Source organism: Canis lupus, chromosome 30 (genome assembly GCF_003254725.2).
Source record: "Canis lupus dingo isolate Sandy chromosome 30, ASM325472v2, whole genome shotgun sequence".
In the NCBI taxonomy this organism is placed as follows: domain Eukaryota; kingdom Metazoa; phylum Chordata; class Mammalia; order Carnivora; family Canidae; genus Canis; species Canis lupus.
The window spans coordinates 35,300,537-35,327,602 of record NC_064272.1 but is presented as its reverse complement, the minus strand read 5'-3'; the positions used below and the strand labels follow the sequence as shown (position 1 = coordinate 35,327,602).

The window sequence follows — 27,066 nt, the reverse complement described above, 5'->3', positions numbered from 1 at the left end:
ACGGGACTTCCAAAGCTGCACTGCGAGAGAGGGTTGTTTCTGGAACATTCATCTTTAAATGAAGGCAAATTCCTTGGGGAGATGATCCTAGTTTGTCGGCCGTGGAACTCTGCCTGTGGGGCTGGCCAAGCCTCTGTCTGCTATAAAAAGCAAGGAAGCCTTCAACTGGGAAAGTTCTAACTGGGAACTTTGAGTGAGAGCACAAGTAAAGGCTTACGAGAACTGTCTGGGCCTTGTTGGAAAGGATCCTGCTCAGAGGAGCCTTTCACAGATACTCAGGATAATGACTCTTGAATGGATTAACTCCAACAGCTGTGAGGATGATCATCCATGACAAACAATAGTATTTTTTGAACACCTAACTACGCACATGCTGAGCACCGTGGTGTATTAAGTCTACAAGCATGAAATCTTTACAACAATCCTTTAATGTGGATACTACTATTATCACCACGTGACGGAGCAGGAGAGGTCACCTGGTCACTGGTTACGTGGTGAGACAGTGACCAAGCCAGGACTCAAACCCGCTGTGTCTGACTCCAGAGCCCAGGCTCCAAACCACCACACATACGGTTTCATGGAGCCAACGTTATAGAGCACTATGGATTATCTGACTCGAGTCCTCGTGACAACAGTGAAAGGAAAGCCTTAAGTTCCCCCCCTTTATAAATGAGGACACTGAGAAATAGTTTAGGGGACTTGCCTAAGGTCACATACTTAGTATGTGGTTCGGGCAGTGTTTAAAGCTAGGTGTGTCTCCTGGCCACCAGACCAAACTTCTCCCTTCATGTTGCAAAAGGCAAATATTTGGCTGACATCAGACAAAGTGAGACGAGGGTGAGGTTGAAGTGGGGAACAGAGAGCGGTGGCCTAGAAGGCCCCAGGAGAGCATTCTGTCTGTGTGAGACCAGGAGGTCACCTCAGGGCTGGCCTGGGTGAGCAAGAGGGACCACTCAAGAGGTGAGAGTGGTATGGCCTGCTCTCAAGAGAGAAAACAGAAAGGATTAAACACGCTTACCATCTCAGAGGAGGCAGGACATTCACGGACTCTGTCTTCCCTTGCCCCTTCCTCCATGGGTCTGATTTTTGGATACTTCTATCTACTTGCCCTACTGTTTGGTTCTGGACCCCATCATGCAGACAGCCAGTATGCTCATGCTCAGGGCCAGCTGGCATGGGAGCCAGGAGCCAGGATGAGCCACGGGGGAACAGCCAGAGAAGGACTCGGGGCTGGAGAGCAGAGGAGGGCAACAAAGTCTGGGAACCACAGCCCAGGAAGGGGAGGGACCACTCTGGAGATGTCAAGGCCCAAGGGCTTATCCCCACACCAGCAAGTTCTTTCTGGTTTGGCCCATAATGTGTTCTTCACTTAGCTAAAAACTCAAAAGTAAATGTTAAAATAAAATAAATAGCCCGATAACTTTAAAGACATGGTCAAACTTCTGAACTGGGTAAGAGTTTAATATTTTTTTTTAATTTTTATTTATTTATGATAGTCACACACACAGAGAGAGAGAGAGAGAGAGAGAGAGGCAGAGACAGACACAGGCAGAGGGAGAAGCAGGCTCCATGCACCGGGAGCCCGATGTGGGATTCGATCCCGGGTCTCCAGGATCGCGCCCTGGGCCAAAGGCAGGCGCCAAATCGCTGCGCCACCCAGGGATCCCCTGGGTAAGAGTTTAAAGTCCTGACACAACCACTTGTTAGCTTTGTGACCTGGAGCAAGTGACTAAATCTCTGTGACTTGGCTTCCTCATCTATGAAATGGGAGTAATAGTAGTCCCTACCTAATGATGAGGCTATTATGAAAATTGAACGAGTCAGTCCATATAAAATACTTAGGCTGGCACTTGGCCCCCTGCTGTGCGAATATTAGTAACTGCTGTCTTCTAGTTGTGGTTACAGATTGAGTTTTAAAATATCTTTAAAAAAAAAATCTTTATATTGGGGCCCCCGGTGGCTCAGTTGGTTAACCGTCTGACTTAGAATTTCAGGTCAGGTCATGATCTCAGGGTTAGAAGACTGAGCCCTATGTCGGGTTCCCTGCTCCGTGGTGAGTCCACTTGAGATTCTCTCTCTCTCTCTCTCTCTCCCTTTATCTCTCTTTCTCTCTCCCCCTCTGTCCCTTCCCCCACTCTAAAACAAACAAATAAATCTTTAAAAACAAAATAAAATATCTTTACATTGAGATGACTGGAGCGCAGCATTCACTAGGCTCGAAGTAGTGAACCTCCAACAAAGAAATCAAAATTTTCAGTTTCACTGGTGACTCTGGGTGGGAAGTGGATAGAACACTAACAAATTTCCAGAGCCTATTCCATAAACTATAGATGCAAATCATCCTACATCAAAGCTCTGAGTTTTCATAAATTATGAATCACTTCTGGAAGAAAAAAATTTTACTCAAAAACTACCTTAAAGACTACAAAGTCTTTAAGTTGGGGGACCTCCCATACCTGCTGCCTAAACATGTGAAGATGTTTCATGCCTTGACACCTTTGGGCCAGTCGCTTTCTCTGCCCTAAGGCCTCCATCTCTACCTCTACAGGCCTATCATGGGACAGAAGATAACCAGGTTATGAATTTACTACCTTCCTTCCCAAAGAGGGCAGTCTTCCAAAGATAGATTTGATGCAGATGTGTTGAGCATACAGTGAATACATATCCAGCTAAACATATTCATATGGGTGCTATTTAGTAGAGAAATATTGGGCCTTGCTTTGCTGGGCCTTGCTTTGCTGGAAGGGGGCTATCCGAAGAAGCTGGTGGGTAGCTTCTCAGCTTTGAAACCAGCCACCTGTGTGTGTGTGTGTGTGTGTGTGTGTGTGTGTGTGTGTGTGGACCTGCAGTGTATGGGAGAGCTGCACCAAGGACAACCTGTGTTGCTCTTTCCTTCTTCACTATGGCTGTGGACCTGTGAACCTGCTGTTGCATTCTGAGAACTGGTAGATCTGTACCTATCTCCTAAGTCAGCTGGAACTGTGATGTATGTGCACAGATCAGGCTTATGTCTGCATCCCAAAGAACCCTACCTGTACAGACCCATGACAGCCTCATGGGGCCAGGGCAATGCAGGAAAAAGATGATCTGCATCTTTTTCATGCAGGAAAAAGATGAAAAAAAAAAAAAAAGTCTCATACTGAGGACAACAAAACTTCCCTGCCATTCTCAGACTTCTTTAATGTGAGACAGAAACAGATTCTTTTAAACCACTGCAGTTATTTTTGTTTTATCATTTTGTTTTATTTTTTGTTATTTGTTCTATTAGAGTTGAATTGAATGTAATGGGGAATAAGAAAAAGGGAGTGGAATATGGGGTTGAGCCAGTGAAGGCTATTGAACCTATGGCCACTCACTTGTTAAAGTCACTTCTCATGATCATCCTACTCTTAATCCTAGTCTTCAACTGAAGACTAATTTTTAGTTAGTTGGTTCCTGGAGAGTAAAGGTATGCCATGTGGATTTTTGTGGAAACTTGGTTGGGGGCTTGACTAATGAGGACAGAACCCAAGGGAGCACATGAGGATGTGGAAGTGCAGAGGTAGAAGCATGGAAAAAGCCCTGGAAGTCTCTGGAAATTGTGGGAAATGCTTTGGCATCTTTAGGGCTTTTCATTTGCATTTTGTAAGATTCCTTGGGGGGTTATTAGGGACTCTGGATTATGGGCCGGGTAAGGAAGCTGCCTTCGTTGAGTCCAGAGGACCTCAAAGCATTAGGGCCAGAGGCCAAAGAGCTCATTTCCAGTCTTGTGTAGCTGACACGGACCTGGGTGGGGTAAGGGGGCAGGGCTGCGAGAGAAGCAGAGGTCATGTCACCACAGGCCTCAGATTTCATCTTAATGGCAATGAGGGTGGAGTCCCTGCAGGTTTAATCCGAGGAGTCTGAGATCAGCGTTGCCTTCTGGAAGGAGAGCCCTGGCTGCAGCACAGAAAGCGGATCAGCGAGCGCCAGCACGAAGCAGGGAGGTGGCTCCCAAGCCACTGCTACAACCTAAACAAGAGGTAATGCTGGCTTCTCCAAGGGGCCCGGAAATAGAGCAGCATTTGAGAGAGACCCAGAGAGCAGAAAAAAACACTTGGAAGAGGAAGATGAAGGAAACTCAGGGAGTGTCTACCTGGAGGTTTCTGCCTCAGGGCAGAGAAGGGACATGACCTTTTTGACCTTTGAGGGCCTCCACCTCGAGCCTTGGGGGGCCAGGAGCAGGGAGGGTCTATAGTACATCTGAGTCTGATTCTGTTTCCCTAGCCCAGTTTCTCCTTTCCAGGCCTCCACTCACCACATCTAAGCAGGAGAGGGGAAGACAAAGAGGAAGAGGAAGAACAAATATTCTTAGAATTCTCAAAGAAGGGGAGGTCTAGTCCCCTTCCGGGCATCATTTTCAGCCTGGGCCCTGCTGTCTGGACATTGCACTCTGTCGTTGGAGGAAACCTTAGCACTTACCCACCACCACCACCACCACCACCACCACCCCCAACCGAATTGCTAATAAACACTGTGAATAGGCATTCTCTTACTAGCCAGTATTTTAAAACTCATGTAAAGTGACCAAAGCATTCTTTCCAGTTCCCTTCCCACTCCAGCTGATACCCTACACTTTACAAATAAGCAAGCAACAAAGCCAGTTTGGGGAAATAACCCATTAGATTAAGCTTTTCCCAACAGGGGGGAGATGCAGCTCGCCAATGTAACTGATGACCGTTTGATTTATACATAGGTACCTTGGGTCTCAGGGATAAAAAGTCTGGGCAAATACAAATCTTAAATTTAAATGCACATCACCCAGATTTTAAATAATGAGTCTCCTTTCCTTTGGGCTCATTAAGTCCAAAGCCAAGGAGGGAGAAAATAAAACATAAATCTACCCTCTAGCTTTATAATGTAGAAAGGACTTGAAACTCCCCAAAAGGTAACAGGAACAGCTTTTAAATCCTGCCTATTTTCTGCCCCTGTCTACCCCTCACAGCCACCCTAATTAACTGCACCACTAGTGTCAGCTGGAGAACCACAGCCAAGATGTAGAAGCCCGAACAGCAGAGTTCAAAGACGGCTCATTTGTTTATAACTATTATGTAATGACGAGCAGTCACACTGAACATCCTGTGAGAGATCCCCCTCCAATTAATAAAAACCTTGTTTTCTTCAAAGTGAAATGCAAGAAGAGATTAATACATTGGAAAATGTGTATAAACAGGCTCATTTAGTAAAGAATCACGGTGGCTAACAGCTCAGATTTCCTAGGGTTTACGCGGAGAGCTGGGAGCTTGAGTTCTCTTGCGAGTCACTCACCCACCAAGAAAAAAAATGACTCAGGTGAGGGCCACACGCAAGTACACATTTTACTTAATTCAGAAAGTTTTAAATTTTCACTTACCATTTAGAGGCCCTAACTTGACATGAAAACACATATGTTCACGTTCCTAAATAGGGAATTAAAGATTTAAGGAAGGGGGTAAAGTTTTCATCTCTTACTTCATTTTAAGGTTATTGTTTTGGAAGACCATGGAATCGATGGGAAATTGGTAGGTGGCCACCTACACAGGGCTTATGAATGAGAACGCCATGAATCTTAGGTAGAAACAGTGCGTATCTCACTCCGAAAAGAAAACACAGAGGGCAGCTCCTTGACATCAGTCTCAGTAATGATGTTTTGGATTTGATACCAAGAGTAAAGAAAGAAAAAAATAAACAACTGGGGATTGCACCAAACCAAAAAGCTTCTGCACAATAAAGGAACCATCGACACAATGAAAAGGAACCTAGGGAGTGGGAGAAAGTGTGTGCAAATCATCCATCTGATAAGTGGTTAATAGCTCAGATATATATAGAGCTCGCACAACTCAATAGCAAGTAAACAATCATATTAAAATATGGACAGAGGAATGGAATAGACATTTTCCAAAGGAGGCATACGAATGGCCAATAAATGTGTGAAAAGATACTCAGCATCACTTATGGTTGGGGGAAATGCAAATCAAAACCCCAGTAACATATCACCTCACACCTGTTAGAATGGCTATCATCAAAAAGACAAAACGGATCACGCGGGTGGGCAGGTGGGGTTGGGCACAGGCAGTGGATGTGGTCCCGCCGAGAGCCGAAGATGGCAGTGAACGTATACTCAGCGTCTGTCACCAGTGATAACCTAAGTCGACATGACATGCTGGCCTGGATCAATGAGTCTCTGCAGCTGAATCTGACAAAGCTGTGCTCAGGGGCTGCCTATGGTCAGTTTATGGACATGCTGTTCCCTGACTCCATTGCCTTGAAGAAAGTGAAATTCCAGGCTAAACTAGAGCATGAATACATCCAGAACTTCAAAATACTACAAGCAGGTTTTAAGAGAATGGGTGTTGACAAAATAATTCCTGTGGACAAATTAGTAAAAGCAAAGCTTCAGGAGAATTTTGAATTTGTTCAGTGGTTCAAGAAGTTTTTTGATGCAAACTATGACGGAAAAGGCTAAGACCCTGTAGCTGTCAGACAAGGTCAAAACACTGCAGTGGCTCCCTCCCTTGTTGCTCCAGCTCTGAACAAACCGAAGAAACCTCTCAGCTCTAGCAGTGCAGCTCCACACAGGCCCATTGCAACACGCAGAACTACTGCAACCCCTAAGGCTGGCCCGGGTGTGGTGCAAAAGAATCCTGGTGTGGGCAACGGGGATGACAAAGCAGCTGAAGTGATGCAGCAGGTCAATGTATTGAAACTTACTGCTGGAGACTTGGGGAAAGAGAGAGATTTCTACTTTGGAAAGTTAAGAAACATTGATTTGCCAGGAGAACGAAGGGGAAAACAACCCTGTATTGCAGAGGATTGTGGACATTCTTTAGGCCACAGATGAAGGCTTTGTGATACCTGATGAAGGAGGCCCACAGGAGGAACAAGAAGAGTATTAACAGCCTGGAGCAGCAGAACAACATCCAAATTCTTCACTCCAAATCATGTGCTTAACTGTAAAATACCCTCTTTTATTATTCTTAGAGAACTCACTGGTTTCTTTTCATGAGCAAACAGTACCTCTTCTTAAAGTGCACTTTGCAGAAGTTTCATCCCTTTTCCAATGAGTTTGAGTTAGGAGTTTTTACCCTGTGGCAGAGCAGTATTAACATCTAGTTGGGTCCCCTGGGAAACAGAGAGGCTGACCGTGGGGCTCACCGTGTGGACACTGGTAACACTCACTGCTGGAGAAGGTGCTTTTATGTCCTACATTGAGGTGGAGTCCTCAGTAGAGAAATGTAGAGACTGATTTGAATTTTAAGCTAATGTGAAATCTTGGCAGAGAGCGTTTTAATAAATAAATGCCTTAATAGTAAAAAAAAAAAAAAAAGATGAAAACAAGTGTTGGTGAGGATGTGGAGTAAAGGAAACCCTTGTGCATTGTTGGTGGGAATTAGTAAACTGGCATAGCCTCTATGGAAAATAATATGGAGGTTCCTCCATATAGAAAAATAGAAATACCATGTGATTGAAGCAATTCTACTTCTAGGTATCTATCCAAAGGAAATGAAATCAATATATCAAAGAGGTCTTTACACTCCCATGTTCATGGCAGCATTATTTACAATAGCCAAGACATGGAAACAACCTAAGTGTCATGGATGGATAAATGATTAAAGAAAACTTTGTGTGTATATGTGTATACACACACCCACAGGAACATTATTCAGCCATAAAAAAGAAGGGGATCCTGTCATTAGTGACACACAGATGGTACTTGAGGGTAGTACACTAAGAGATAAACCAAAGAAAAACAAATACTGAATGCTCTCACTTTACATGTCAAACCAGAAACAAATAAACTCCCGAAGTCATAGAAACAGAGAACAAATTGGTAGTTGCCAGAGGCAGGGGTTAGAGAATGGGGGACATGGGTGAAGGCGGTCAAAGCCAGAAACTTCTAATTATATGATTAATAAGTTCTGAGGATGGAAATATACAGTGTGGTGACTATAGTCAACAATACTGTACTGTACATTAGAGAGTTGCTAAGAGAATAGATCTTAAAAGTTCTCATCACAAGAAAAAAAGTTCTAACTATGTGAGATAATGGATGTCAACTAAGCTTACTGTGACAATCATTTAATGACATATACAAATATCAAATTGTTATGTTATACACCTTAAACCAGCACAATGTTATAGGTCAGTTATACTTCAATAAAAGTGGGAAAAACAAAACAAAACGCTGAAAAAGAAAAGAAAAGAAAAGAAAAGAAACAGTGTACATCTCCCAAAGCAGGGAAAATATGGCAGAGGAATTTCTGATCTAGAGAGTTTTATGTTTCAGTTTTAGAGGGGAAAACATTCAGATGACATTATATGACTACACTAGAGGACAATGAATAGGTCCCATTGACATAATGGGAAAAAAGCACTAAAGCTCTGCATTTTCCATGAAAAAATTAGAACAAGCTGAGTGTGCTGCTTATAACTGAAAGGGCCTGCAAACCAAAAGACACACTGTGGGTAACACAAGGACCTTGAACTGACCCCAGGTGGTGAGTACCTTTCCATTGGTATCACCAAGAATGACGGCGGGGACTCATAACCATAAATTGGGGCGAAAAAAAATGCACAAGTAAGGGCATGAAGTCACAAAGAACGAAGAAATCACGGGCCCTATTACATAAGGGGGTATTGGCATGACCTTGCAGGAACTCCTAAGGTGGAGTACAACTGACCAGGACGGCTTGTCATAGATCCGTATCTGGGTAGGTTGGTAGGACTGACGTAGCTTGGACATAGCTTGCAAGGAACTCACATTAGGTAGTCAAAATTTGGTGATTTGAATTATGACAATCCATGAACCTGAGGATCGAAGCATGCTAGAGAACAGATGGATGAGGTGAAAAGGGGAGGATAAGATGAAACCAGGAGAGCTATAGAAGAGCAGCTGATTGGGAATTAAGAGGCTAGGATGCTAAACAGGTTTGCTACGGTTGGCCTCCTGGTCTTAAAGGGTCAGGACAAGGAGTCAATAAATAGATCCATGCTCAGGAACCTGGCAATCCCCTAGACTGATCCAGGAGTTTGCTAGTTGGGGAGCACAAGCAGAGGACAGAACAGTTCTCATCTTGCCCTATCCACTTTCTCCCTGTGGAGAGAGCAGGAGGTCACTATAACTGACAACTGTGCATGTCAGAGACCCAGAATGTATTGATTAATAAAGGCATTTGGCAAAGTCTCTCAGGAAATTCTTGTGGACAAGATGGAGAAATGCAGACCAGATGACAGTATAATTTGGGCGACTCGGGGTTGGCTGAAAAACCTATGCTCAAACAATGCTGATGGAAGGGGGAAGGGAGGTGCTAGTGACCTGCCAAATGGCTCTGTCACTGGTCCTATTCTACTCCTCATTACTAGGAGTGACTTGGATACAAAGATAGAGGGAAGGCTGACTGAAACTGCAGATGACACAAAGCTTCGAGAAACAGCTAATACAATGAAATCGAGATTTAAAGAGCTAGTAAATATCGAAATGACTTCAATAGATTGGAACAATGAGTTGGACCAACGAGATGGAAATGGATAGAGATAAATGTGAAATCTTTCATGTAGGTTCAAAAAACCAATTACATGAAGACAGGGTTGGGAAGACCTGAACTGAGAACAGTTTCCCTCAACAGAAACTGATAATCTTAGTTGATCACAGCCAAAAATAATCCAATAGTCTGACATGGCTGTAAAAAAAAAAAAAAAAGCTAATATAATCTTTAGTTACATCAGTAGAAATGTAACATCCAAATTAACTGGAAGAAACAGTCCCACTTGACTGTGTCCTGGTCAGACATCTGGACTGGCACGGTGCCTTGCCAATAGACAGCATTCAACAAATACTTGTCACACAAATGAATGGATACCACATTTTCAGATGGACCTTGAAACGAAGATGGTAAGGGATTTGGAGACTGTTTTCAGAAGAGAAGGCTGAACAAACAGGGAAATGTTTAACCTGGAAGAGACTAAGGAGACCCACATGAGAGCGGTTTTCAACTCTTTGAAAGAATTTCACATTTGGTTTTACTCCAGATGGGGAAAAATTGAAGGTCAATGGTTAGAAGATACACAGAGATAAAATTTGGCTCAAGGAGAAAATGGGAACTCTCGGACAATCAAAGGTAGTGGCGGTAAGCTTTTTCTCATCGTTGATATTAAAGCAGAAGTGGGCTGATCATCTGTTATGTCTTCAGCAGTTCAGAATATATACCTGTATACATTGGAGGTTAGGTCTAGAAGGTCTCTCAGATCTCTTCCAACTATAAGGGTATAAGAGAGATGATTCTACAATGCTGCTGGTCTTGTTTCTTTAGCTCCAAATGAGCTTCCAACTCACTGGATTGGCTTGCCAACTCCCAAAGCTTTGTGCCAGGCAGTCTTGGCTATGGATTTCAAAGCAGCAGCTAACAAAAGAACCTGGCCTACACTCTACATGGCAATCCATGAAATAGTAACTTTGTGAAAAGAGGTTCAGTTTGATTTGTTTGTTTAACTTTCTTCAATGCAAACATTAGGGAAGAAAAGGAACCTGACAGTGCCCATATGGCTTCATCGTGGTGGAAGAAAATCCTGCTTGGAAACTGTGATCACAAGTGGACTCTAACCTTGACTTTTCTGGACTGTACTTTTGTTTGTTAACAAACATCAAATGAGATGTTGGGAAGTGAATACCTCTTTTAACAGGACTCCGTGTAAGACTGATATTGTTAGATGTATTTAATATTGATGGAACCTACAGATCCCAGGAGCAACTTTTGGTTCCTTATTGGAAACGGCACTATGGGAGTTTCCCACTATAGGGGATTGAAAGTTCTGAAAGGCTCTAGAGAAAGTGGGAGCCCACCTCTAACATGGCCTCCCGGCTTACTGGTACTCACACCTTTCTGCAGTTTCCTTGCACATGGGATAAGGCTGACTAACCTGTGTAACCAGTAAGATCGTGGAAGTGTCAAGGTGTGCTTCTGAGGCTAGGGGTTGTAAAATGCAGTAGGGCTTTTACTTTGGGCTTTCTTGGATCATCTGGGAAATCCAGGGGCTATAGCGTAAAGATACCTGACAGAGGCACGTTCAATGAGGAACTGAGGCCTCCTGCCAATGACCATTATGAACTTCCTGGCCATGAGAGAGCCACCTTTTTTTTTTTTTTTTAATGAGTGAGCCACCTTAGAAGCAGATCTTCTGGCCTCAGTCAAGCCTTTAGATGACAGCAAAGCCAGCTACCATCCTGCTGTCACCTCCTGACAGTTCCCAAGTCAAAAGCATCCAGTTGAGCTGCTCCTACATTCCTGACCCACAGAAACTTTGTGGGATACCGTTTTTAGTTTATTTTTATTTATTCATGATAGTCACAGAGAGAGAGAGAGGCAGAGACACAGGCAGAGGGAGAAGCAGGCTCCCCGCAGGAAGTCCAATGCAGGACTTGATCCCAGGACCTGGGACCACTACATGAGCCAAAGGCAGACACTCAACCATTGAGCCATCCAGGCATCCCTGTGAGATAATGAATTTTATTGTTATTTTGTTATTTTTAGGTCACTAAGTTTGGAAGTAAAGTACACACAAGAGATAACCAATGCAGGGGAGTTAACACAGATCTGCAACTAATAAAACTCAGTTACTCTTTGTCACACTGAAATAATAGTGAGGGGTCTCACTAAGGGGACCAGTATGGATAAAATGAGGACCTAGGAAGCCATACAGAAGACACAGATTTCATTTGTCTTTCCAGAACCTGGCACAATGATTGATTACAGAAGCATCTCTAGCAAACTGTACTCTGGTAATTTCCAGCCCCCCTCTGGCTGGGTGGCAATGACTAGACATCAGCAAGGAAAGATGACCTTAAACCCTAAAGGTGGTTGAACTATGCTCAAAGAGGGAACATTCACCATTATCATAAGGTAGCTTTTACTATTTTCACTACAGGAACAGCCACCAGCTCTGTGAGAGAAAGTCCAGAACTCAGAGAATGGAAAACGTCGGTCACTTTAAAGGTTCAGGATAAATCAACTCCCACTGGGTCATCGGCATGGCTGTCAGAGTCTGATGTGAGCTCAAGACCTGTGGAGCCTCAACCATGCTGTTTCCACAATGTGCAAATATGTCCACATTGCCTTCCAGCCCTGCTGACAGGCATAATAAATCCAACAGGGAATGTACGCTCATCCATTAATTTGGGCAGAACAGGCATGAAACGTAAGTGCCTTTTAATATACCATTTGATCTACTCCTGAGGTTATCTGGGGTCAATGCCATGCTTAAAAAGTAGGAAACTCATATTTCTTCTTCTCCTTGCTTATCTACCTCTCTCTTTTTAAATTAAATGCTGGTGGGTGATTTATTTCAATTAGCATGAGTCGGCTCAGAACTACTGGACCAGAGTTTCAACCTCGTAGCCATTCCCTCAGGGAATCCTTTGGGAATGTGCTCAAGAACGAAAATTATCATAGGTATCGTGGGCCACAGAGATCAAGGGATAGAGAGGGGAGCGCTCCAGAGAAGCACAAAAAGGGGCACTCCCTATAGGAGAGACATCAGTGTGGCTGGAGGTACAAACGTGGAGGCAGGCCCAGAGGTAGACACTCTGAGGCTACAAAAGGTATGCTGGAGGGGCACCTGGATGGGTCAGTCAGTTACACATCCGACTCTTGATTTTGGCTCAGGTCAGGATCTCAGGGGGGTGAGATCGAGCCCTATGTTGGGCTCTGCACTCAGCGTGGCGTCTGCTTGTCCCTCTCCCTCTGCTCCTCATCCTGCTCACTTGCTCTCTCTCTTTCTCTTCAATCAATCAATCAATCAATCAATGAATCTTTACCAAAAAAAAAGTAAGGCTGAGTATTGCAGTGGACGAGGTATAGATCTAGGCTGTGTGAGAATGACTACATGGCCTTTAAGGACATAATCCCAAAAATAAAAATGTAAAGCTTCCTGGCCTAAATACATCTCCAGAATTCATGTATCCACCTGCCACTATCTCATTCAGCTATACATAGTGGGCTATCCCCTCACAACCCTTAAATGTTATTCTGAAATAGCACTAGTAATTATATAACTCCCTAGTTTATACACACTTGCCTCTTATATACATTTATATTTTCTTGTTAGTTCAAGGATTATGGGTGATTTTTACTTTGAGCTTACCTGTGTGTCTTTCTGAATTTTTCAAATGAGAAAGGAATCTAAATAAATAAATAATCTAAATAAATAAGTCTTGCCTCAAATAGTCTATTGTAGGCAAGACAGTCATCTTTTTGAAGAAAATCTACAGAAGAAATATTGCAATCTACTTTGAGGCAAGCAAGGTGACCTACTTTTTAAGGTCACTCACTGGTTGCTGAGTGACCAACCCAGAAGCATAGGAACCAGAGAACAAGAGAAAATGAAAAAGCCTGTTCACCACCAAAGACCCAAAGAGAGCTGACACAGGTATAGTTAGGAATCCATGAGAAACCTATCTTAAGAATCCCATCAATCACTCGAATATAATTTTCAAATGAAATACACGACACTAATGACATTATAGTTAAGGATTCAAGCAGAGAAAGTCTTATCTGAGTATCCAGCAAATGACAGATTTTGTGACCGGACTGTCTACACTTAGTACCACTATAAATAAATAGTAGAGGCAAGTTTTTTTTTTTTCCAAAGCTCATTTTTAAAAAGTTCTGTGTATAGAAGTAAAACAAAAAGTTGCAGAGACCTCATAGGATAAGAATGACTCTCTCTCTCAGTAACATAAACGTCCTGAACAATTTTTCCAACAATGTGTAAGGATGAATAGAATATTTTCATCCCCATTATTTCTCTTTTAGAAAGTTCTAGGATGTCTAGCATTTTGAGCCATGCCAGTTACATGATCAGTTAACATTTGCATTGAGAGCATCTGGGTAGCTCAGTCAATTGTGTCTGATTCTTTTTTTTTTTTTTTTTTTTGGCTCAGGTCATGATCTCAGGGTCTTGGATCGAGCCCTGCATTGGGCTCTGTGCTGGGCATGGAGGTTGCTTGCGACTCTCCCTCTCCCTCTGCCCCTCACTTTCAAATAAATAGACAAATCTTTTTTTTTTTTTTTTTAAAGAAGTCATTTGCATTAGGTGTTGTAGTTCATGAAGTACGGCAGGCACCTTACTTTGAGCTTAATAGCAGCCTGAATAAGCAGGTATAATATTTTGTAGGTGAGGAAACAGGTGTGTATAAGTCAACTAGCATTTACTGAGTGCCTAACAGGTATGTTGGACTTCACTAAATACTTTAATATTCCATCACAGGTAATCCTTTTTTTTTAAGATTTTATTTATTTATTTATTCATAGAGACACAGAGAGAGAGAGAGGCAGAGACACAGACAGAGGGAGAAGCAGGCTCCACACAGGGAGCCCAACGTGGGACTCGATCCCGGGCCCCCAGGATCACACCCCGGGCTGCAGGCGGTGCTAAACCGCTGCGCCACCAGGGCTGCCCCATCACAGGTAGTCCTAATGAAGTCTTGTTTTTTTAAAAAATTTTTTTCAATTTTTATTTATTTATGATAGTCAGAGAGAGAGAGAGAGAGAGAGAGAGAGAGAGGCAGAGACACAGGCAGAGGAAGAAGCAGGCTCCATGCACCGGGAGCCCAACGTGGGACTCGATCCGGGGTCTCCAGGCAGGCGCTAAACCGCTGCGCCACCCAGGGATCCCCTGAAGTCTTGTTTTTAAAATTCATTATCCTCATTTTATGGATAAGGAAACTAAAGTTTAGAAAGGGTATGTTGCCCGTGATAATATTGCTATAAATATACTAAAATACAAGCGAAGACAAAGTGTAAAATGTTAACCTTCTGACTCAAAACTCTAGGCTCTTTCCACTATATAATGATAGATACACAAATTAAATTTCCATGTGTATTCGTATCATAAAATCCTTGTTCAAAGCCTATGGGAGTTTTGGCAAGTCAATGAATTTCTCTGAGCTTCAGTGTGATCATCTGTGAAAGAGAAATACTGATGGAATTATAACAATCTACCCATGGTCATTAAAAAGTTAAATTAACGCATATGCAAAAGAGATTTATCTTAACAAAACCAGATTTTCACAGCATTGTCTCACTTTTGATCATTCATCCCAGCACTAGAAAAGCCCAGATACCCTCTGGTAGAGGACTCTGGTAGCTGCAGATATCACAGAATCCCTGAACTCATTTGTTCATTCAGTGCCTATATACCAGGCTCTGTAATGGTACAAGGACCTAATAGGGAGCCAGACCGACAAAGACCCTGCATGCCTGGGGCTCACGTGCTGGCGGGGATGACAGACCATAAACATATGACCCAATCAATACTGTCATCTCAGGTAACAGCGCTATGGAGAAAACGAGGCAGTAAGCATGGTACGGGGGGGCGGGGGGTAGAGTGGAATGAGGCTGGCGGGAGGACCCTTTGCAAGGAGTGTGATGAAGCCAAGGACTGAGCCCTGCAGACATCGCAGAGCAAGTGCTGTAGGCGGGAGTCACAGCAAGTGTCTAGGCCCTGAGGTGGGCAGAGCATGGCAAGACCCCAGACCAGAAGGCAGGGGTGGTGGAGGCAGAGTGAGAGCAGGGGACAGGAGGGTAAAGTGGGGGGACGGGGTGGACTGCAGACCAGCAGTGGTCCATGGCTGGGAGTTTCTTCCAGGGGATGAGTCTCTACTTTCTGCCCCCAGACTGAACGCCGTACAGGCTGGAAACACGGGTACACCATTGCTCCCAGGCCAGCTCCTGCAGAGGTCGAGGTGGCATTCCACACCCCCCACCCCGGCCTTCAGCCTTGTCCAAGGGATGTCCAGGAGGTCCTCTCCTCATCCACTGCTGTCCTGCCGCCCCATCTCACCCCAACTCCCTTTCAAATTCTAATGAGGGCTTGTTGGGCAAATATTGGGGAACAGCACAGCCTCTGGATGGGGCTCCTGGACCCAGAAGGCTGCCGCAGATGAGGTGTGATTCCTGCCTCGGCCGCCAACCGGGTCCAACTCCTCATGTGAATCAGGTTCCCTGTGCGTAAACTGGGGGGGGGGTCCTGATGGAACCTGCTTGGCAGTGAGCTTTAGTTAGAGCCCCTCGCTCACCTCCACTGCGCGTGCCACAGTGCTAGTCCCTTCCGGTCCAGCAAGCATAATCATTTCAGCATTTTCCCTATCTTAATGACACTGTCAGGCAGCTCCTTTATGCTACTGGCAAAAAAAAAAATTCTCTCTGGAAATGGAAGAAATTATGTAGGAAAAAGAAATGCATAAGATTGCCTTAAAATCTGAGCTGAAAGGGAATACACAGGCTGGCATATATACGGATAAACATGGCACGCTGCCTTGGCACTGCCTGGATGCTTAACTGGGGACGTTTTCATCTATTTATTTAAGTAATCCAAAAGTAAACCACGAGAGGAAAAGAGAGGAAGAGAAGCGTTCTATCCTCATACCCAAACCAAACACCACAAAATAACGCTGCCATTCATACTAAGGGATTCTAATTAAGGGAGGGGAAGGGCCTGACCTTGTTTACAAAAGGGGCCCAGTCTAAAAAGTCAGTGGGTCAAACTGGGCCGAGCTTGACCCTTGACATTCTGGCAGCCTCAGAAAGAGAGCAAACTGACCTCCGTGAAACGGGGCAGGCGTCAACAGCCTCTGTTGCTCAAGGGAAACAATAGGACCTATGAGAATTGTCTGGAAAAGCACAAAGAGTCGTTGCTCCTTCTTGCTTCACTCCAGGGCCACCCGGAGGTTGAAGAGGTTGGCAATTTTGTCTCTGACACCTCCCACCTCCCTTTCAGCATCTACTGTGACAAATTTCTGCCCTGTTCCTCGGCCTCCTAATTCCTCCCCGCCCCCACCACCTCTCAAGTAAATTGGGGTTCATCTGGAACGGATTACCTCCACCAATTCACTTTCACACTTGGCCCGGGTGTCACGCTGCCAGGGGAGAAGAACATTTTATTACAGGCCAATTCCTTAGGTCAAAGGAATGAATACCTAATGCTGGACATGCTGGTGGCATATGGACCCGCCTGAAGGGCCAAGCTGTGCTGGGGGGTTGAGTGATGGCTGCTTTGACAGGTGGGTCTCCCCCACCACAGACTAGCAGGGCCAATGGGACAGCTGGTGGGAATAAAGGATGTCACCTCCACTGTGCACGTCTTCAAACCCTGCCTGCCCACCCACCACACCTCCAGTCCAGCTGACAGTCTACGCAGAGCCCCCAGGACTTCGCGGTGAGCAGAGCTGTGAGATGAGCACCACGACACCACCTTCCAACCGGTCTGCCACCCTGGGCCCCTCTGACTTGGTCACCGTGGTGCCCCTGTTGCAACATGTGTGACACAATCTAGCTTGGACTAGAGAGGCCCAAGGCTTTGCAGCAGGGCAGGGGTGGGGGGAGCAAAGTTCTGTTTTCTTCTGCTTCTTGCCGACCCTGCTGTGCAGACCTCCTCAAGCACACAGAGCCACAAAGGATGCCTCGACCCAGAGAAACCAGTGAGGAACCCACTGATGGTAGCACGTCTTAGTGACACATCCTTGTGAATTCTGCTCTTCTTTGGAACAATCTCCGTGTCCGGGAAAGGTGACTGGCAGGGAGAGGGCAGCGGGAGAGGACTGGGCCGCTGCCATGGCACCGAGAAAGCCTGCTTTTCAATGACCTTCCTGACCATTTAGAATGAATTTTAACGGGCTGTGCTTTTCCTGGGACATTTTTTCTTTGAACTCCCAGACTTCCCTTCATTGCAAGTTGCCATAATATGAACCAGATTTTTTTTCCTCCCTCTTGTTTGCTTAAAAGGCGTTAACTATAAATTAGAGTATCTCAAGAGTGAGGTGTCACATGCGGGGCCTCGGGGCTCCTCAACCCCGGAGCCCCACAGCCGGGAGAGGGGCCAGGCCGCCTCTTTCTCTGGCAGCCTGGCTCCAAGACCCAGGCCAGGGATGATCCCACCCTCCTTCTCGAAGCTATCCAGTTACAGTGATGTACAGAAACGGCCTTGTTTGACTCAAACATCAAGTTTTATTTCTTTTTTTTTTCCCTTTAATTTCTTTCCTAGAGGAAAGGGAAGAGTGGTTTTAAATGGGCATTTATCCTGAGTCATATTCCATGTGGTGCTTTCATTCTGAAGGGTATCACCCAGTGTGGGCACCAAGGCTCATTTCAATCAAATATCCCACACTCCCACGCCTGGAGGCCCTTTCCTCTGGGGACTGCCAGTCCTGGCTGTGATGGTCACTGTGCAAGAAGGCAATGACCGCAATGCTGGAATTTTTTTTTTTTTATCATACTATTAGATTCCCATCAGAGAATCTTCATAAATGCCCTCACCCATTATCCCTCCAGGTCTGAATGTCATGCCTCCAGGGGACAAGGTTTCAAACAACCAACAAGCAGACCACCACGGTTCTAGTGTGGTTCGGCTTTGTTTTTTTAAGACACAAGTTCACAGCAATTGCTCAATTGTCAAAATTCAGGAAACAGTCATCGAGTACCAACTGTTTGCCAGGAACAACACTAAGCAATTTCACATCTGCTCACGTTACCAAATACAATTTAAAATTATTATCTGGTGTATTATTCACTTGTGGTAGGTAACACCATATTGCTCCATGGCCTTCCATCCACTGAGACACTGAAGGACATAGGAGACAGAAGGTCTCCCTGAAGCTCATCTGAGACAGAAGAGTCTGACAGCAGAACACACTGATTTGCAACAAGCAGGTGCTTCAGAGCGAAAAAAGTTTGGTTTTGAATTCCAAAAGGGCTCTACCTGCAAGATCACCCAAAGTTGGGGGCCGAGCACAGGGTGTGCTGGAAACGAGAGGCAAGCTCTTGCATGGGGCAGGGTCCTGCCACAAGGGGATAGGGTGGGAGGGTCTTAGCTAGGGGTGTGCAACAAAATACCACAGACTGCATGGCTTAACCAACATTTATTTTCCCATAGTTCTGGAGGCTAGAAATCCAAGACTAAGGTCTCAGAGTCAGTTTCCGGCTGAGGTCTCTCTTTCTGGCTTAGTGTCCTCTTGTAATACCCTCAGGTGGCCTTTCCTCCATGTGTTTGTATAGAGAGACAGCGAGCAAGCTGTCTGGTATCTCTTCTAATGAGGGCTCTAACGCCATCATGAGGCTCCCACCCTCGTGACCTCATGTAAACCTACTTATGTCATGAAGGCCCACCTCCAAATACCGTTACATTAGGGTTAGGGCTTCAACATACTAAGTCTGGGAGAAAGGGCCAAAATTCAGTCTAGAACAGGTGTGTCTTCAAGAGCTGGGGGACAAGCAAGCAGAGAATGGGAGGAGAGCGGCTTAGCTTTCAAGTGTGGCACCTGTTCCTTTGCCACATGCAGCCCCCTACTCAGCCTAGGGCAGAAACACTGAAGGTAGGGATAGAAACCTCCAGAAAGAGCTGGGAACCCAATGCCACGAAAACGTGTGCCACCCTTCCCAGGTGAGAGAGTGGGAGCTAGGAGACCCCCTCACTGAGTAATGTCTAAACCAGAGATAACTAACATTGACCAGACGAAATGCCTCCCTCCGCCCTGGGCGCCCTCATTCCCTAAGTGAAAGTGAGACCTCGTGAAGAACCTGAGCGCAGGCACAAACAAAGTCATGTCTCCACAGACTCCCATCTGTGGCGGTTTCATTTGTACCCGTTACACCACGTTGGGTGTTCTAAGATGTACTATTTCCACTTACAGATGGGAAAACAGAAGCTCAGAGAGTGCAAGCAATGTCCATGAGCTCCTCACTTGTAAGAGATGGAAGCTGGACGTGAACTTGGATCTGTGGTGGCTCAGGTCAATGTGTACTCTCCTCCCACCCTCTCTGAGTGGGTGCAGCTCTCCTGGATGAAATTAAGGGCAAAAAAAAGAGATCTTCGGCTGCTTGCACTGCTCTCACCCTGGGCCGCAATCAAAGGGCACCATCTGGATGCATATTCACTTCTTCCCCCAGGCCTGAGTTTCCTACAGGCAGTGACACCACCCAGTTAGTGGAACACCTGAGGTTCCACGGATACACAACTACCTAAGTCATTAACTACAATGACATGACCTGACCAGGTTTAGGAGAGAAGCAACAGATCTGCTGTCCCCCGCAAGTTCTCAAACACACACGGTGGGACTGATGTCTAACACCAAAACCCTCCATTCTTTGTATCTTCTTTTGATTCCATCCAGATTCATATACCTCTTTGGGGCCATCATGTCTACCCTGGGCAGTCATTCTACATCAGAGCCCGGTTCCACCTCTTTGCATTGTCATGTGGCTTTAATACAGGGAGTAGTTCTTGCCCTACTTTTGAACCCAAATGGGTTTATCCAAACTGTCTACAAATCCTAGTATGCATTTCACTAGTGGTGAAAGCTACTCAGAGAACTAGGTACTGACTTTGGCCAGCAAGTCCTACAGATACCAGTGGATGATAAAATGACCTACCTTTCATTTCCCAGTAGTTTGCCATCAGAATTTTTGGTGCCAGTCGATTCTCCCCTAATTAAATCTAATTATTTCTAAAATGCTTGTTTTAACTTGATCCTAGTAATAGATTTCACCGTCAAATTTTACTGATTTTGCTCTTAACACTTCTCACAATTCAAGTCAAATTGGTTATGAAATGTTTGTATAGACTGGGAATAACTGGTAAACTCACTGTCCCTTGTGACTTTCATGAGTGTGGATTAATGGCAATAATAATAGCTCATTTTTTGGAGCACTTACAGTGGAGGCAAGTACTGTGCTAGGTGGTTTGCACAGAATTATCTCATTCAATCCTCACAATGACTCTAGGAAGTAGGTCCACTTCTCTGAGGCACAGAGGTGCTAGTTGATCTACCCAGGACCACACAGTATCATGTAACAGAACCCAGACTAGAAGTCCAGGTCCCTCTAACTCCAAAGCCCTTGTTCTTCACCCCCCTCTCCGTACTGCCACACAGTGTCCAATATTCTTGCAGTTAATTTAGTCCAGTCAGTAGAACAAGAGTTTGACGCCAGTGATGCTCAAATATAATAGCAAATGTGCTTATGTCTATAAGAGTAGTTTAAAAGCCAATCACCCTATTGACTAACTCAACCCCACACATAAGCCTTCTCGGTGTGAAGTGAAGACAATGGCTTGGCAACTGAGTCTCTTCTGTGACGGTCACCTCAGAGTCTGTGACTAACGTGAAGAGGCTGCCCGGGGGCGTCTGGGGGTAGTGCCAATGCCGCCCTTGGGTCAGAGAGGCACACCCAGGTAAGACTGGCCAGTCTGCCTCTGGGTTTGCTGGCGGTGGCTGGCCCAGCGGGGACCTGGGACTGGAAGCACGAACAGAAGGCAAGCAGCCCTCTGTGTAATTGTCCAATGTGTTTACAGCCAGTCCCTGGTTTTCACCACCTTTCCTTTAACCATCCATTCCCCTAGCCACGCCTGAAAGCAATCTATATTTAACTTTTCACCACCTTGATTCAAGAATTTGTCAGTTTCTAGGAGGATGGTCAGGACTACCAGGCAACCGGTTCCCCATCAATGTATGAGCGCCATCTAGGAGTGAGCGGAGCGACTGCAGGCCGCCGCAGGAGCAGGTGCCCCGGCGCAGTTCTTTCCTTCATCTTTCTAGATGCCCTTGCAGAGGAAGCAGGAAGGACCATATGAAGATCCTCACAATATGACTTTACCCTGGGCATTATATCCAGCAGACCATGCAAATGTGGGTTCTGCTTTTGCAGACTTTGTTATGTATGACTGGAAAAGGAGGTTAATACATCCATTTCCTCAAGGTCATAGGCACTGAAATCACCAAACGCCCAGTAAATGAAAGGAGTTAAAACTGAGATAAGCATAGGTTATTCCCCAAACAATCTCCGCCACCAGATTTCTGATTAAATTTGGGCAAACGACACCTCCGTGGGCCTCAGTGCTCTCAACACTGCCTTCTCAATATCCTCAGGGAGGATGCTGGACAGCGTGATATACAACATTCTTATAAGGCCCAGCTCTAGGATATAACAATCCTTCCATGTGACAGCTTTTAATGACCTGCTATTTTTGAAAGATTTTATTCACGTATCTGACAGAGAGAGAGAGAGAGAGAGAGAGAGAGAGAGAGAGAGAACAAGCAGGAGGAGCAGCAGGCAGAGGGAGAGGGAGAAGCAGGTTCCCCATTGAGCAGGGAGCTTGACACGGGGTTCAATCCCAAGACCCTGGGACCATGATCTGAGCCAGAGGCAGACCCTAACCCACTGAACAACCCAGGCGCCCCAATGGCTGCTATTTTGTTTCAAGCTGGCAGATATAACTACAATAAAGAATGACTCATCTAGAGACACTCTGGGGGCGACTGGGCAGGCATGGCCTAGGTGCATGTACATTCTCCTGCTTCCCCTTTTCCCTCAATAACAGAAACCTGACAATGTTTGTGTTGGCAACATTCCTGAAAGACCAGACCCTGGTCTCACTAATGAGTTGTAACCAGAAGTCAATTCAGTAGAGCTGCTGAGAGGGCTATTCTTGAGGAAAAGTCACAGACTTGGTTGACAAGTATACTTCGCCCTTCTGCCCGCCTGAAGCATGGGCTCAGTGGACTAGAGTAGCCGACTTGTGCTCATGAGAACATGTAGTCCTGTTCTATGGAGAATAAACAAGATATCAGAGGGAGCCTGAGTCCTTGACAAGCTGCAAGAACATCTTCATTAGCTGAGGTGAGGGCCTCTTGCTCTGGAGTTGTTGTTCTATGGGAGAAACAAACCTTCACTTGGTGAAACCACTACTGTTGGGTTCCTCTTATAAGCAGAAAGTCATGCCTGACACAACAACACAGGTCTTGTCATACGTTTGTTTATTCAGCAAAAATATTAGCATATGTGCCTGCAGCTATGTGCCAGTAAGTATGCCAGATACAAAATGGTCCAGGCTTGAGGCGCTCGTGCTCTGTGGGGTAAGGTGCGTGGCTGTGTAACTCATCGGAAGGCATGAGAGGCAAAGGGAGGTGGTCGGGGAGGTCTCCCCCATGGTGATTCCTTAGCTGAGTATTCAAGAGTTAGTCTGGGAAATCACTCAGAATTAACCTGGTAAAATAAAGAGAAAGAGGGCCATCACACACACTGCTGTCCACCAACCTGATGGGCATCTCCCTCTTCCTCCATGCTGAGAGTGCCTTGGTTCTCGTTCTGGTGTCCTTCTTTCCCTCCACTAGTGACTTAGTTAAAACCCTCAGCCTAGTGATGGGAAGGAGACTTGGTTCTGGCTAATAATACAGGAAAAACATTCTGCTACGAAAGCACCTAGAAACATTTTTTTCTCTTAAAAAGAAGATGTGGAGGAAACAGTAGTCCCTTCTCTCTCTTGCTGGACCTCGTGCCTGTGGCAGATCTCCTGAAAGTTAGGCAAGCGAGCCCACGCAGAGTTCAGCGCAGTGGGAAGACGAGGGGAACCTTGCTCTCAGTGGCACTGATGAATGGCTGCATTAATCAGCCCCAGAACCACCAGCCGCTCGGGATGATGTTATGTGCGTCAGCAAGTCCTCTTGCTGTTTTACCCTTGTGGACAGGATGTTCTGTTACCTACGGCCCAAAGTATCCTACTACAAAGGTGTCCTAGGCAAACGCAGTGGGCACGAAGGGATCCAGAGCTATGACAGATGATGGCCTGTTCTAAGAAGTGCAGGTATGAAAAACCTATGTGTAAGATGAAAAGAGTCATGTGATGATAGGACGCCGCAAAATTCAGCTGAGACCAGACAACCAGGGGGGATCTCCTGGGAGTTACCCAGCAGGAGAGTGACACTTTCAGATTCATATTTTAGAAGAGGACACTGGCAGTCCTGTATAAGGAGCAGGAACAGCAGAGATGAGGGGACCTTGTCACTGGGACTGCTCTGCTCATCTGCCCCAGCAGTGGTAAAGACTTGAAGAAGGAAGAGATGGTAAGGAGGAGGATGAAGAACAAAATACAGAAACCTGCCAAGGAGGCAGCTTCCTCAGGACCTCACCATCCCCAGCTGTGGGGCAGGGAAGGAAAGAGGAATTGAAGATGGCATTCCTGTTTCTGACCCGGGTCACCAGGGGGTGCTGCTCATGGAGATACGGGAGAAAGCGTCTGTGATGGCAAAGTTATCTCCTCTTTTGGAGGAGTTGCGGGGAAATGATAAGAAAATAGTCCATCTTCGCTATCCTGAAGTTTGAAGTCCCTGTTGGACATCCAGGTGGAGCTACCCCACATATAGTTGCTAAAAGGGGTAAAGTATGGGCTAGTCTCCATGATGGAGCTTGGCCAAACTTCCCCATGCCTGATGTCTTGACACACAAGGAAAATACAATATCATAGGGAGCTTGTGCACTGCCGTGGGTAACATTTGAGTCCTACAGCTCTGAAAAGAGCTTTCTGAAGCTTTAGCCATAAAGCCAAATCATTGCTTCCCCCTAGTCCGCCAAAATCATGATTCCGACCAGCCCTTGAACCTGGGACTTGAATATCCAGCTGTCCATCATTATTGGAAAAGACTGGAGGATCATCTTGGAAAACACAGAACCTCCTGCTGATCAAGTTAGTCAAGCTCAGAACATGTATTCTGGGAGGTGCTACTATAAATATGACATATTGTACTTCGCGGTTCTGCATGCAGGGGATACCCAGAGAAGACCCGGCGAAGAATGGATAGATCATATGCTGCCGGCAGCTTCAGGTGAATAGTGTTGAACAATCCTGTGGCTGGCTAAGTAACAGACTGACTTGTTCATCTGAATAAATGCTTTTTGAGTAAGTACTATGTGCGAACTCACTGTGTTACTTAATGGTGGATCAAAGATGAGTAAGACAAGATTGGTCACTAGTTCAAGGTATTTCTGGGCATCAATGGGGAGGCAGACATGTAAATCAAAAAGGGCAATAAAAGAATCGCACGTGTCTTGATAGATGTCTAGTTGAGGCACAACAGGGAGAGAGACATCCACCCTTTCCTGGGACCAAGAGTAAGAGTGTTATTGAGGAACTGGCACCTAAGCTGAGTCTTGTCCGGTGAACAGCTATTTGCCATTTGTATAAGGAAGAAGAGACATTCCAGGAAGATGAAGGAGTGCAAAGCCCAGAGGCATAAATCAGATGTGTGGCCTATGCAGAGAGCTTCACCTGGTTTGGCATGGCTGGAGTTTACGATCTAAGGGTGGATGGGTAGGCAGGGGCTTGGTCATGGTGCAAGCTGAATGCCACACTAGAGTCTGGACTTCATCTATGGGCGGTGGGGACAGGCACATGGGCACAGAAGCAGGGGAGTAATTTACTCTGACTCCTATTTTAGAATTGCTCTGGCAGCAAAGTGAAAACTCAGTTGAAAGGGAAAGAGGCAGGAGGACCAGTAGCAAAATCTTCAATGGTCCAAAGAACAAATGAGCGAAGACCTGGCATGTAGCCATGGCACCAAGAGGGTAAGGAGAGACAGAAACAGGAGCCTCCAGGATGCAGGAGACAGAATTTGACCACCACTGGATGTGGGGAGGCTGGAATGGGGAAGGCGTCCAGCTGGTCTGGCTTGGGAGATGAGGAGGATAGAGGGGCCACTTGCCAAAATCAGAAGCACAAGAGGATGAGCGAGGTGGGAGGGAAATAATAATGAGTTCAGATCTGATCATATCCAGATAGAAATGCAAAGTACCGAGTTAGCATGAGTCTGGAGCTCAGGAGAGAGGCCTGGTGGCAAAAGACGCATCAAGTCTCTTGGGAAATCTCTGTCTTCTGATGAAGAATTAAACTGATTAATAACGAGAGAAGGTAGGAATGTCACTTGTGGTCACAGAAGAGACGGTGTCAGTCTAGGGTGCTTCAAATTGATTGAGTGCTTCAGGCTTTCCCATTCTCTAGAATGTTTGATTTGCAGTATCTTACCCAAAAAGGGATACAGACGTGATCTTGCCCCAACCTGCACCCAATTGAAGCAGTTCATCAGCTTGTCTACACTTTGCCTTGTGAGCTTGTACGTCTCTCTCTCTGCGCCTACCTGCCCACTATGCCTCATTCATCACACATTTACTAGGCATTCACGCCGTGTTTCATAGGGAAGGCATTACCATGAGAAGTGGGCTATTTCAGTAGTGGAGAGTTCCATTTCTTAAGAATTATTGTTTTAATGTTGACAAAAGGTCTATCAGACAATATCAGAAAACACCACCTGAGCCTTGGATAATCATAGGAGAAGCGGATTTTCAGTTGAGAAGAAGCATCTGTTCTTCAAGCAATCCACAAACCAGAAGGGACGTGTGGCAGTTTTTACCTCCAGGATTTGCCTCAGGCACTTTCTTCTTTAAAAAAGTTCATAAAAACAATAAAATAGCAGAATTTGAAAAGCATTTCTTATACGGTTTTCATTTTGAAATTACATCTGCCCATTTGTGCTTTAATTCGATACAGAGCTTAACAGTTTAGCCAGTGCTTTCTGCAGAAGGGGATGGGATAGGATAGAACTTTGAACACGCAGGCACCTTTGATTCTTTTCTTTTCTTTTCTTTTCTTTTCTTTTCTTTTCTTTTCTTTTCTTTTCTTTTCTTTTCTTTCTTTTCTTTTCTTTTTTCTTTCTTTTCTTTTCTTTTCTTTTCTTCTTTTTTTTAATCGAGATCCTTTATTTTTTTAATAATAAATTTATTTTTTATTGGTGTTCAATTTGCCAACATACAGAATAACACCCAGTGCTCATCCCGTCAAGTGCCCCCCTCAGTGCCCGTCACCCAGTCACCCCCACCCCTCGCCCTCCTCCCCTTCCACCACCCCTAGTTCGTTTCCCAGAGTTAGGAGTCTTCATGTTCTGTCTCCCTTTCTGATATTTCCCACACATTTTTTCTCCCTTCCCTTCTATTCCCTTTCACTATTATTTATATTCCCCAAATGAATGAGAACATATAATGTTCAAGAGCATAGGGTAGGGTAAGGAATCTTTCACAAATGAGCCTGGATGCCACAGTTCTTCAAATGTCCAGCAGGGGGATCCGCAAGTAACACTGTATAGTTTTTTGGGATTTTTTTTTTTTTTTCCCTTAGAACTGAACACATATTTTCAAAAGACTGTTTCAGTGCTTCCTCCTTGCAAAATTTAACATTTTTAAATGTTAAAATGAGAAG

The 27,066-nt window shown here is 45.2% G+C and overlaps 1 protein-coding gene and 1 pseudogene across 2 annotated transcripts in view; one reads left to right on the top strand and one right to left on the bottom strand.

Annotated features, from left to right (window-relative positions):
* The window catches only part of THSD4 (thrombospondin type 1 domain containing 4), a 564,963-nt gene that overhangs the window by 269,963 nt on the left and 267,934 nt on the right, over positions 1-27,066 (bottom strand). The gene's annotated exons all lie outside the window — the stretch shown is intronic.
* On the top strand, positions 5,194-6,893 carry LOC112675655 (microtubule-associated protein RP/EB family member 1-like; annotated as a pseudogene).